This window comes from Ostrinia furnacalis, unplaced genomic scaffold, assembly GCF_004193835.3.
Source record: "Ostrinia furnacalis isolate ACB-3 unplaced genomic scaffold, ASM419383v2 OfSCF1919, whole genome shotgun sequence".
NCBI lineage: Eukaryota > Metazoa > Arthropoda > Insecta > Lepidoptera > Crambidae > Ostrinia > Ostrinia furnacalis.
Window position 1 is genome coordinate 99,148 of NW_021132158.1, and position 13,383 is coordinate 112,530.

The window sequence follows — 13,383 nt, forward strand, 5'->3', positions numbered from 1 at the left end:
AAAGTATCATTTTTTTATTATTTGTTGGCCTTTTTTGTGTATTTTATGTATTTTTTAGTATTGCCTGTTATTTATCATTATTACTATTTTTATTTTATCAGGATATACCGCTTAGTTTAAAAGTTATTACGTTTTCTTTACAATAAGTAATTGGAAGAAAAAAAATTCTATAAAAAATTAAAAAAAAATCTCAAAAAATTTTTGACTTGTTTTTTGTCGATAAAAATAGGTCTAGTTTCATCTATTTTCATATGTACACTTTAACGTGACTCACACTGTATATACCTAAATTTAGAAAAGGTTAAGTAAATGAAGATGCTATTAACTTAGTGGCGGCTTCGGTGGTGATTTAAAGAGTCAAGCAACCCATGGAAAGGTCATGACTAGAAGGGTGACTTGATCATTAATTCGGGATACGCAACTATAGTCTGGTCCGGGAGCACGTAGAATTTTGTCCAATGACCCCAAGCTACCCATCCTTATCGCTCGCGCGTAATTATGTTGCTGTCGGTCATTGGACAAAATTCTACGTGCTCCCGGACCAGACTTTAGTATTAACTGCCTCTGTAGTCTAGTGGTAAGACCACCTGCTTCAGACGCGTGGTAAGACCACCTGCTTCAGACGCTGAGGTCCCGGGTTCTATTCCCAGTGGGGGCAGATATTTCTGTTCGGTTTGGTTGGTGGTAGGGCTTGTTCTAAGTCCGCCTGGCTAGCTTAACAGCATTGTGGTTTTCCGGCAGTTAGAGGTAAGATAGCCAGTTCCTCCGAGGTTGAGGATTCCGGGTGAAGCTCGCTTCCTCATTCGGCCTGATCATCACTTACCATCAGGTAAGATACAGGCCAAGAGTTTTCTCGATGTGAATTAAAAAAAAAATTGGCATAAAGATAGTCAATAGCATATCAAGCTAAATATTGAGGTCTATAGAGTTCATCATCAGCCACAGGACGTCCACTGCTGAACATAGGCCTCCCATGATTTTCAGATTGGCCGGTATCCGGCATCATCCGTCCATCCGAGTTCATCCGTTCACTTTGTGGGTTATTCGGAGTTAGCCGACATAACAATATAAGGGTTAAATTAAATTACTTTCAGTTCTAAAAACATTACAGCAACCACTTCTAAGTAAGATCTAAAATATTCATTAATTTCTGTCATCTTCGTTTTCATGAAATATTTTCATTTGTAGGAAAGTTTTCAAAGGACTTAGAAGATTACTCTTAACTTTATCTTGAATCATCTTAGATAATGTTTTAAGCTCCAGATAAAATTTCGCTTTAGTCACAATTCGATAACCTCAATCGATTCTTTAAAATGCTTTAGAGATGAGAATATATCGCTACTTTACTCGATACCCACTTGGTATCGAATGGAAATTACTTGCTCTTATTTATTTAAAAATATTTTTGGGTAAAATCACATTTATTCCAACTATGTAAATGTCACAGAACTTATTCAGTTTTGTGTCCAGGTTTATCGATTTTATAGCAAAATTGCGAACAAATTAAGCAGTAGAAAGTACAAAATGACAGCAGATGAAACTAAACACGGGTCTATGTTTGATACAGTAGATTGTTAAGACCGTTCAACATGGAATGCAATAGCCGATGGGGCAGAAAAGTTCTCAAGTGGCGACCACGGACTGGAAAACTTATCGTGGGGGCAGGCCGCAGGACTCGGTGGACCGACGATCTGGTAAAGGTCGCGGGAATAACCTGGATGCGGGCAGCGCCGGACCGTTCATTATCGAAAACCTTGGGGGAGGCCTTTGTCCAGCAGTGGACGTCATTTGGTTGAAACGAACGAACGAACACTGCTGCATCTTATGTAGGTACAGATAGTAGGTACCTACTATTTTGGTACAAAATGTATAGTCTAATGTTGCTGTTGGCTATAGTTTAGAATATTATGTTGTGTAAACTTAAACAACAACAATAGAAACTCGGTTTTATGTTCAATAATCCTATCCACATGAATAATTTTGAAACATAAAATCATTTTTACAAACGAGCATAGTAATCAAATCAATAGAACCATTTGAAAAATTGAAACACTCCAATAAAACCACCTAAATCCCGTTCTGCACAGTATATTTCTTCATTACCACAATAATTGGGTGTTACTTTAACCCCGTGTAGACTCAGCTTTACCCGTACGTGACGTGAATGGATGAGCAGACGCACAATTTAGGCTAGTTTACACAGGCGGATGGCCCACGAATTTCGTTTGCTTCGCCTAAGGCCCGGTTTCCACCATGAAGTTAATATTCGTTCGGAATAGAGTAACAACCACGAGCTGTCAAACGAAACCGATTTTGAATGACAATATTATTTTGTGTGTTAGTTGTCAGGATTATTTCTCTATTTTGTACACTAAATCAATCACTGAACCAGTCACTACGTACGTTTCTGAAGCACTATTTCTTATAAACATCCACGATTTCACTCACGTAAAATCTTATATCTCCGAGTTCAAATTTTCAGCGTGCCAATAAGTGCTAACAAATAGTTGAAAAAACGGTTCTGTATGACGTGCGGCGACGGCATCACGCATCTCTTTTTATCACACAGTATAATTGCTGTTAGTGACATCTTACTCGCTCAGTTCTTTGTTGCTCTATTCTACCAGGTATTTATTTAACTTTATGATTTCCACCAAGGCGGAGCGGTGCGAAGCGGAGCAGAGAACTTTTTTAAATAACTAATCAGCCCCCCTAGACAAAACGCACTTTTTGATCGAATCGAAAATCGAATCCGTCAAAACTCCATACAAAAAAGGGGCTTTTCGACCACTTTTCGACTGGTTTACGATTATAATTTGCACTTTATCTAGACCCACAGATTCCATTATTTGCACATATCTACTTCGCTCCGCTTTGGTGGAAATGGATCGCGCGGAGAAGTGTCGGGCGCAGTTGTTTTCCTATAGAGTTTGACAGGCGTGGTGCAGAGATAGAGCAATAGACTGACAGCTGACAGCTACGCACAGTTCACACATATCTCTCGTCTCCGCACCGCTACGCTCTCCGCTCCGCAATAGTGGAAATAGCCTGCCAGCTTTACCGCACATCTCTTTTTATCTCCGCTTTGCTTTGGTGGAAACCGGGCCTTATTTGTCGTACATTTTAACAGACGCCTTAGGGAACTTAGGAGATTGGTATTTTATTTAGAACTAGCTGACCCGGCGAACTTCGTACCGCCTTAGCGTAGAGATTTTCTTAATATTTTTTTCCGTAAGAACCATCCTTGGACTTCCACAAACATTTAAAAAAAAGAATTATCGAAATCGGTTCAGCCGTTCACACGTGATGCCGTGACAACGCGAAACGGGTTTCATTTTTATATATATAGATGTACAATTATTATTCTGATGAAATGAATTTTTTGGGAAGAAATCTTCACACACGAATAGGTTTTATGAATAAACCGTTTTGTTTATTCTTTTTTTCATATACCTAATCTGTGCTTACGGTTTGACAGAAAAATGATTTTATTTTTAAGTTTACCTATTGTCTGAGTAGACATAAAATAAGTATATTTTTTCGAGCTTCAGAAGGCACGGTAATCTGTGGGATTAAGTAATGTCAGAAGACGTGGCGTGGGCAGGCCTCCCACTAGGTGTACCGACGATCTGGTGAAGGTCGCGGGAGGTGCCTGGATGCGAGCGGCGCAGGACCGGTCTTTGTGGAAATCGTTGGTGGAGGCCTTTGTGCCTTTGTCCAGCAGTGGACGTTTTTCGGCTGAAACGAACGAACGAACGAAGTAATGTCAGACTTTATAAGACGATAGAAGCATCTGACACCAACGTATTCCCAATTTTTACAAATCACAAGAAAATGTACCTAAAGACCTATCTATTTTAACCCTGTTTTATGCAAATAAATCTTTTATCCATCAGACCACTAAATTAAGTCCTCACCTATCACTCACCTATAATTTCACGCTAAAACTAATAAGGCTGGGTTGCACCATCTTACTTTAACTTTGATAAACGTCAAAAATCTATTAAACTCCATACAAAAAACGCTGAATAACGTTATAGTTACGGTCAAAGTTAGGTGGTGCAACTCACCCTAAGAATACATAAAGTTGTAAATTGAAGAACGTGAAAATTGCTACCGCATAGCTCCATGTTAACATAATTGGAGTCCTTTGTATGTAGAAAAGTTCTCGTGGAAACCAATTTTTCTCCGACAGGCGTATTTTTGGAGCATTTCAATTCTAAATCGATACAAAATCGGGAATTGTATCGATTTGAGTGCAAGTTCGTAATGCGATATGGATAGGAATCGAATATATCGGAACAAAAATAGTTCCCTTTAAAATGATTGTTTTAAAATGAACAACATAGCATTTTATTTTAAAAGATATTATTTATAAACGTTTGCTATTCCAAGAAACGAGAAAACTTTTAAGTAGTACCACCATAAAATGGAAATAAACGTTTAAGTTTTAAGAAGTCTTAAAGTAAAGACTTCTTATACTGCTAGACAGCTTTTCAGAATAAAATTTGTGTCACAGTTACCTAAAATAACTTCCAATCACGCAAACAGAATGCACAAGTAGGTAAATAATGACAACTAAAAAGAACCACCGGTCACAATGCGACATTTCTTATGCAGTACATGTGTACTTAACTTAACAGCTTGACGTTTCGGTTGTGTTGCTTAAGCCGTGATCACAAGCTTTCAATTGTAATGAAACGCGAAAGTTTAAAATGTTATAATAATGACAACGTGTCGTTTAACGTTGGGTCATTAAATAATAAATAACTGTTAGTTTTATGAGCACAATCTTCATGAGCTTGCAGCACATCTGCTCACAAAAGCATAAGTAGTAAGTATTTACATGTAAATCTTTACTTTGAGTCCCTAGAAAGGACAAAGCATAGTTTTTGAAACGGACGCGTGCGATTCATTTTCCGTCACAGACAACATTTCTGAAACAGGGACGCGTGTGACTTTTTTTCTGTGACAAACAAAATTTAAAGGCGAAGCCGCGGGCAAAAGCTCGTATAATTATGATGCTACCCGCAAATTAGAAACTTAAACAGTTAAACTAATCGGTTAGTTAACGAGTCGGAAAATTAAAAACAACACGGTCTCATCGACTCAAAGACTTAATTTCTCAAACAAATTAGAGATGTTTCCCAACAAGGTCTTTGTAGATTAACTTAATTAAGTAGGAAAGAAGAAAGGTAGATGGTTTTGCACTTTATCTTTGTAGTAAGATAATGGTTTGTCTTCATAATACTTTTATTTTGAATTATTTGTATTGAGTAGTAAAAAGCATGGTCTACTTTATAAACCTCCATAGTACCTAATACTAATTAATAGTACTGATGGATAACGATGCCGAAGAATTTATTTTTATTTTTTTCGTCACACCTGGGAACGGAATCCCATAACTTCATGAAAAAACAAAAACGTTTGCACACACCATTGCTAAATTCAAATGTGTAAAGCTCTAGAAGCTGATCTATTTAAAAATGAGAAACAAAATAAAGTAAAGGTCCCATTCATGACAAACTAGAATTATAAGAATAATACATACCAAATAGAGAAATTATACAATTCATGGATTTAAATACACTGCAAATGAAGAAAAGTGATAGTTTATCCTCACTTCCCGAATCCTTATTAAATGTGAAAGTAACTCTGTCTGTCTGGCACACTTTTACGTCAAAGTCACTGAATCGATTTTGATGAAATTTGGCATAGTTTGAGTCCCATAGGACATAGGATTTTATATCCCGGTTTTTAAAACATAAGGCGCGATAAAGTTTTTCTATGTTAGACAAAATTGCACGCGGGCGAAGCCGTGGGCAAAAGCTTGTAACTTATAAATAGTTAGATACACTCGGTTGCTAATCAAAACCAACCAGTAAAAGTTACATCCCCGGGGAGAGAGCAACTCGGGACCCGCAACGAAATTAATCAGAAGTAAATAGAACCGAATTGAGGTGTAGATAGATAAAATATCGAGAACTCAAGGAATGAAATACACGGCAAGTTAAGAAAAGTGTTGGTTAACTAGCGGCACGCCTCGGCTTCGGTTGCAATGGAATTTCTCGGCTTTTCTCTTCTATAATATGCTTTTCTCTTCTAAAAATCACTCTATCTATTTAAAAACCGTATCAAAATCCGTTGCGTTAGTAGACAGGAAAGCTTATTTCATTAATTAATCTGACAGACGTCCATATCTCATAGAAATGTAAGTAATTTAATTAATCAGAAGTAAATAGGAGTTCGGAGCTTCGTATAACCGAATTGAGGTGTAGATAGATAGATAAAATATCGAGAACGCAAGGAATGAGCAAATTAAGAAAAGTGTTGGTTAACTAGCAGCCTGCCCCGGCTTCGATTGCAATGGAATTTCTTGGCGTTTTATATCTACATGTTTTATACGTATAAACCTTACTCTTGAATTATAAAATAAACGACTTGAAAAAATCGAACTGTCTAAGGCGGGAATCGAACCTACGAGTTTTTCAAGTTGTTTATTTTTAATTTAGTTTGAGAAGTGACTCTAACCGCTAAAAATGTTAATAACTTCCTCTTGATTCGCTCTATCTATTTAAAAAACCGTTTTAAAATCCGTTGCGTAGTAGACAGGATAGCGACTTTGTTTTATAAATGTGTGATTATATTTAATTAATTAATTGACCTGACAGCTTCCCCTATCCGTCCCCCGGACACGGCCTGAGCCGAGGTCCGAGCCTACCGTGGCGCCCTCAGGCCGCGTCCGTAGTCCCCTCAATCGGGCCCACTAGAGTGAGCCCGCCGTAGGCTGGACTTTGGTCCAACACCGCGGTGGGCAACCCTCTAGTTGGGTTCGCCACTGATCGGGCCTTATGCGCTCGATACGGCCCGATCGCGAACGTCGGCCTGCGACCGACGCGGACGAGCCTGGGCTTCGCTTCGCGAAGCCCACACTCGGCCTCGTCGGCTCGCGCACCGACGATCGCCAAACGGCTAGAGTACCTTCTGTACTCGCCACTCTGCCCGGTGAAGCTGGAAAAGCTCCTCAAGCTACCAGCGCGCGTCCCTTAAAAAAAAAAAAAAACGTCCATATCCTTTTGTATGGGATATGGAAAGCAAAATTAATCAGAAATAAGTAGGAGTTCGGAGATTCGTAAAACGGAATAGAGGTATAGAGCCTCGAGTATACCAAGAATTCGAGGAATTAAATACACAGCAAACTAAGAAAAGTATTGGTTTTTATTTCATTAATTAATTGACCTGATAAGTAAGTTATACGTCTCTACAGGTAAATACAGCATACATACTCGTACAAAACAAAAAACTTGACGACCGAGAGCACAGTATAAGTCCATATTCCATAGAAATACACAACTAAACAAAATTTATCAGAAGTACATAGGAGTTCGGAGGTTCGTATAACCGAATTGAGGTGTAGTCTCAAAGAATATCAAGGATCTACTCACGGAATTAAATACATTACTAATAGAGGAAAATCGAATTAATGGAATCAAAAACACGGCAAAGATAAGATAAGATAAGCATTTATTGTTAATTGCAAATAAAGGAAAGTGTTAGTTTTCTCCCTAGTTCCCTATCCCTACTTCCCTAAGAGTAGGCCCACACCGTTGATTTTTAGTTGGCCGATAGTTGTGCCCGATTTTAAATTGTATGAAGAATCGGCCAAATCGAATCGGCGTAGTGTGCTCACTCCCATACATGCCCATACTGATCAACAGCCCGACTAAACTATCGGCCGACGAAAAATCAACGGTGTGCACCTACTCTAATACCTACTAATATAGATGCGATGTAACTCTGTCTGTCTGAACTGCTACGCTTTCACACCTAAGCCACAGAACCGATTTTGATGAAATTGGTAAGTATAGAGATAATAGGTTAAGTCCGGGAATAAAAAGTTCCGTTTTTTTCAGAAGTTCAAATTGCTCTTAATTTTTTGTTCTTGAAACTTCTTGAGACTCAATTAAAAAGTTGCAAAGTTGAAATTTAATTTTCGATTTTATTTCAACCTAGTTGAATGTAGTCCAGTAATGTATTATCAAAAAAAAAAAACGATTAAAATTTTACTGGTCTTGGTATCGCAAAATCACTTTTATATTTGAACTAAATTTTAATATTCCTTGGTTTTCACGAGGCATTTTAAGGGAACTTTATACCTTCAGAAAATGGAAATTTAACTCGTCAAGCTTTTAATGTTAGAAAAATATAGTACTTCGTATTTCGTGACGAAAGTTATAGTGCTCAATTTTGGTTTGCGGTGTTTTATTACTAAAAAAATTATACCCACTCTAAAATTAAATGTTAACTAGCCAGCTAGTTTTTAAAGTTGAAAAAATATAGTACTTGGTATTTCGTTAAGAAAGTTAGTACTCAAGTTTGGTTTGCCCTGTTTTATTAATTAGAATTTTATATTTATAACTAAAACTATTAACTGGAGTAATTAAATATTACACCTGATTCTTTTTCTAAATCTTTTGGTCAATCTAAAAAGTCGACCATAAATGGATAGTAAATTTTAATTCGACCTGAATCACGAATAGGCTAATTTACTGAATCCCTACTTCCCTACATAATATTATAAGCAAAAGTAAGTCTAAACTAAGTCTATCTGTCTGTTACGCTTTCACGTCTAAACTACTGAACCGATTTTGATGAAAGCTATAGAGAGTTTAAGTACCGGGAAAGGGAGGATTGTTTTTATCCCGGTTTTTGAAACTGAAACGCGCACTATAAAGTTTTTCTGTGACTGTGACAGACAAAACCCGCGGGCAAAAGCTAGTCACTTACTAAACTAACTGGAAATTGAATATTTTATGTATAAGAGTATAAGAGTAAAGTGACTATCATCCAGTATCTTCCACTGTTATTAAAAGACACATGTGACGTGACTGGGAACTATCTAGCATTAACAGTCGTGGCGAAATTAGCGAGAAGCACGAAAAAGGCTTGTCCACAATCCAGTTACATTTAAGTGCACGGTTTAACACAGTTTAAGATAAGTATAACACGCTTCTGACATTAAAAACTGCTAGAGTTTAATTCCCGCTCCAATTAAAAAGTACGAAAGAACGTGTTTTTCTTTTGTTTAATGGCCATTGCGTAGTTTAATTATTTTATACTTCCTTTAGTATTAAACCTACTTGGAATACTGAATGTTTTTTTTTAAGTAATTATGTAGGTTCTTAATTTAAAATATTAATTACTAGCATCCCCCCGCGACTTCGTACGCGTGGACCCCGTTCTTAGGGGTTGAATTTTGCAAAATCCCGTCTTAGTGAGCACCTACGTTCTAAAAGGGACCATGCAAAGTTTGAGATTCCTAGCACTTATAGTTTCTGAGATTTCGTGATGAGTGAGTGAGTCAGTCAGTGACCTTTCGCTCTTATAGATCTAGATATAAGAAGGATTATCACACAAATGAAAGCAGCCCGCTTAATGTTAGATTATTTTGACATGACCGCAGACCGCACCCAGTGTGGAAAATCCTATAACATTTAAACTGAATTTAAAAATCTTGTCTTTCATATGTTAATGAACTGTGATTGTTATTTTTATAAAAGTCGATATCGTTCGAGTAGTAGACAAGGCAATTGATTTTCTATTTCCGTCTGCTTAAGTAAGTAGTTTAGGTACAGTCGCGGAATGAAAAGGTTCGTCACCTTAGTGTCGGTTTTCGCTTGCACTTGCGCTTAGGTACTGTAAGAGTCAAACCTGCCAACATAACAGTGCAAGAAACAGTGCTGCTAATATTTAAATAAATATGACGTTTGCTAACGAATAAGGTTTTGCTTGTTTATTTTTCTATACCATCAGTGCAATGTTACAAAATTTTTATTTAATAGATAATGGCAGGTTGAACCAACAAGAAGGTTTTAGTTTATCAATCATAATAATCATCTTGACAAGTTAAATCGTCAAACAACTTTGATCTGAATAATTTTGAACTTTACTGACGAACAGTTAAAGATTATTTTCTCTAATTCGAGATTATTCTGTAACATAGTTTCAAAAGGTAATATGTGATGTGCTCGCGATTCGTTGAAGGAATCAATTTGAAAACTGACGAACCTTTTCATTCCGTGACTGTACATAATAAATAAGTAAAACGTAGGTACGATCAAGAGGGTAATAAGAAGTTAATATACTTAGGGCTGATTTTTCAATCGTCGGATAGCTTTTAAATGAAAAATAAATTTGGCATATTGATAGTTTTAGTATGGGAAATATTTCAAAATGACAAGGTTATTCTTTAGTTAAAAGATATCTGATGATTGAAAAAAAATAATCAGCCCTTAGTAATGTTATGTAATCATTAATCTTCTAATTTGTAAACTGTTATTGAAAATATCTTAATAAGAATCCGTATCCTATTGAAAAAGGGCTATTGAGTTTTCCGAATTTGAGATATTTCTTGGAAACTTTTCTAACTTGTTTCTTTAAAATACGGCTTTATTGGCCTTCAAATAAAAATTTGAAGACGTGACAATCCGATTTTGTACTTTTTATTAATATTAAAATGCTATTTTTTACTAATTAACATAGAACCATTAAAAATATTTTAACCCTATACTTGGCAACGACGGTTTTGGTTAATATTTGTGATTTAAACTATAAATATTGGATTTATGACGAGTAAAAATCATGTGAAAAATACGAAAAAAAATCTTAGGTATGTAGTTTTGGAAATATAGTATGTATCTTTAAATGCACATTGCCAGCTTTGTAGTAAATTAAAACATGGTTTATTTGTTAGTAGAAATTAGTTATTTAAATGAAAATTACTACAAAACCTTAAGCTATTCCTTATTTGAAAAATAAAAAATAAATATCTTTTATAAAAAACTGAAAACAAAGTAAAAAAAAACACTTCTAAGTCTGTAACGCCTTGCAAGTATAGCTGCATTTGGATGTATGAGAACCACTCCGCCAGCGTCGTTGGAGTACCTCCTGAACCTCAGACCCCTCTTACCATCCAGGAGAAGCAAATGCAGATAGAACACATGGGAATCTTGCAAGACCATTAAATAAATACGAGTGGTATTGATGCCAACTGGTACCGAACTGTGTTCACGTCTTTGATTGAAGATAATTAGATATCCAACTTACAGTGGAAACGCAAGATAGCGAAAATGGATCTCTGGAACTCTCAGGGAAACTATGCAGCAGTCGAACTGGCTAAAATTCTTCAATCACCAGCTTTATAACCAGAAGCATGCAGCAGCCTGGACAGACTGCTCGCTTTTTAGGGTGATTTGGGTTGGTTGGAATAGGAAGATAACCACCCAAGAGAATCAGGAGACTAAGTGCGGCTTCTAATTCATAAGCTGAAGTGTCACCGCTACTGACTTTTGACCTGGTTCGAGATTTTGGAACCATAACCAGCATTTTGCGCGCCTGATTTTGTTGCTGCAGCACTAAGTTGTGCAAAAAACAACGATTCTTTAGTAAAGAATTAAAACTCACATCAGCATATTATAATTTACAGCTTTAAATATTACTATCTAATAACATATCCCTTTTTTATGCGATAAAATCTATGAAAAAAAACATAAAATAGAGTCAACGATAACCTGGCAATGTGTCTTTAAAGATACATTCAAAATTGAAAGTAAATTATTACGTATCTGACAATGTGCATTTAGAGATACATTCGGACAATCCGCATCGTACAAGAATAATTATACACGTTTTGGGATGAAAAAACAGCACTATCATCAAGAAACATTTATTTACTACCCATATTACTACAAATAATCACCAATATTCTTAAAAAAAAACACGGAAAATAATAAAAATTATCAGCCGGTGCGTAGACGCCTGTCAACGGTCTGACATTTTGCATATTACTGTTAAATCTGTGCAGCTTGTAGTGATTCTATATTGTTTATCACGATCTGTAGTATTTGGGCTAACGTTATATTAAAAAAACATTTGAAAATAGTTTTTGGTTTTTCCCCCATATTTTTGTTTTGGTCAACGTATCTTTAAATGCACAATGCCAAGAAAAGGGTTAAAATGTTAAGTGGTTTAGTAGAGGTAAATCTTGATAATTCTTGTTTATCGCTATGAAATTATTAAGCAAAATTAAATCTAAACGCGCAATCATTTAGTCGAGCATCATTATTCAGAACTCTCCATTTGTCTTTGAAGAACTACGATTAAATCTCTATGAAGAATCTCTATGAAGTCTCCACTTTGCTATTTGGCAGATCATTATCATTTGAAAAGCAATTCAAATTTGGAATTATAACGTTCTTTTGTTTAAATATTGTGAAGTTTTTTCTTTTAAAAAGTATCTTTTCATTCGAAGAAATTCAAATTTGGAATTAATGGTCGTTCTTTTGTTTCGCGGATATGATAGAGGCTAGGTATTATTTCTTTTTTGTAAAAGGAGGTTGATTGCCAGTAATGAGCAATTACGTAATATTACCAAATGAAGGCCAAGGGGTGATAAAAATCAACCACTCGTTGCTACTGAATGGGGTTACATGATTTATTAATGACTTCAGTGATTCCGATTTTAATGACCAATGATTGAATTGACTCCTTAATTCACTGCTCTATCAATTTAAGATATTTTTTCATAATCTGAAATTGAGAAATAAAATTACTTAGTATGTTAAAAACTACAAATACCTTGCAAATGTTTCCAGCGCTTTCCACGTTTCACATACAAATTTTAATCAACCGTCAACCCACTTAAATTAAATTAGTCTTCACTAAATTAAACTTTTGATGTTTATAATCTGTTTAATTCACACCACACTAGCACAGATAAAAAGCCGTTAAAATAATAAAAAACAAAAAAGAAATTCACAAACGACTGACGAATGCTGGCCACTGCGCGTTCGAAATTTAAAACACGATACGTAGAGCGTTCCAAATTCGAATTTGACGTAACGTCCGACAGTCGCGGGGGCTCAAAACGCACTGGGTGTCTATTCCTTGGGTGGAGGGAGGGAGAGAGCGGCATTGTGGGAGCGAGGGGGTTGCAGGCGAAATCCAAGTAGAGCTTTAATCTTTCCGCGGAAATACTAAGAATTCGTGTCGTTCGATGTGAATGCACGTTGGACATGTTTTAGCTTTTCTCTTTAACTTTAGCTCATCAAGTTCAACGCTGTCTCTATGTATGAACCCTTTTGCTACAAACAGTACTTTGAAGTGACTCATTTGATTTGACGTTTCCATTGTTGCTCTATATTTTTATACTTTATTGAAAAGGGTCAATAATTTACGATGAAAATAAAAAACAAGAAATAACTAATTAATAAGTTGCACTGAAAATATTTTTGTTTCCTTTCAACCTAAAAATGCAAATGTGACTTTATTCTCTGTAATAATCATCATAAGGTCATCATCATCATCATCGTCATCAAGTCATTA

The 13,383-nt window shown here is 36.1% G+C and overlaps 1 protein-coding gene across 1 annotated transcript in view; it reads right to left on the minus strand.

Annotated features, from left to right (window-relative positions):
* Positions 1 to 12,911, minus strand: part of LOC114354134 (uncharacterized) — a 70,315-nt gene extending 57,404 nt beyond the window's left edge. The window contains exon 1 of the mRNA XM_028306390.1: positions 12,637 to 12,911. The gene's annotated coding sequence lies outside the window, so the exon portion shown is untranslated. The remainder of the gene's footprint in view (positions 1 to 12,636) is intronic.
* Positions 12,912 to 13,383: the final 472 nt, after the last annotated feature.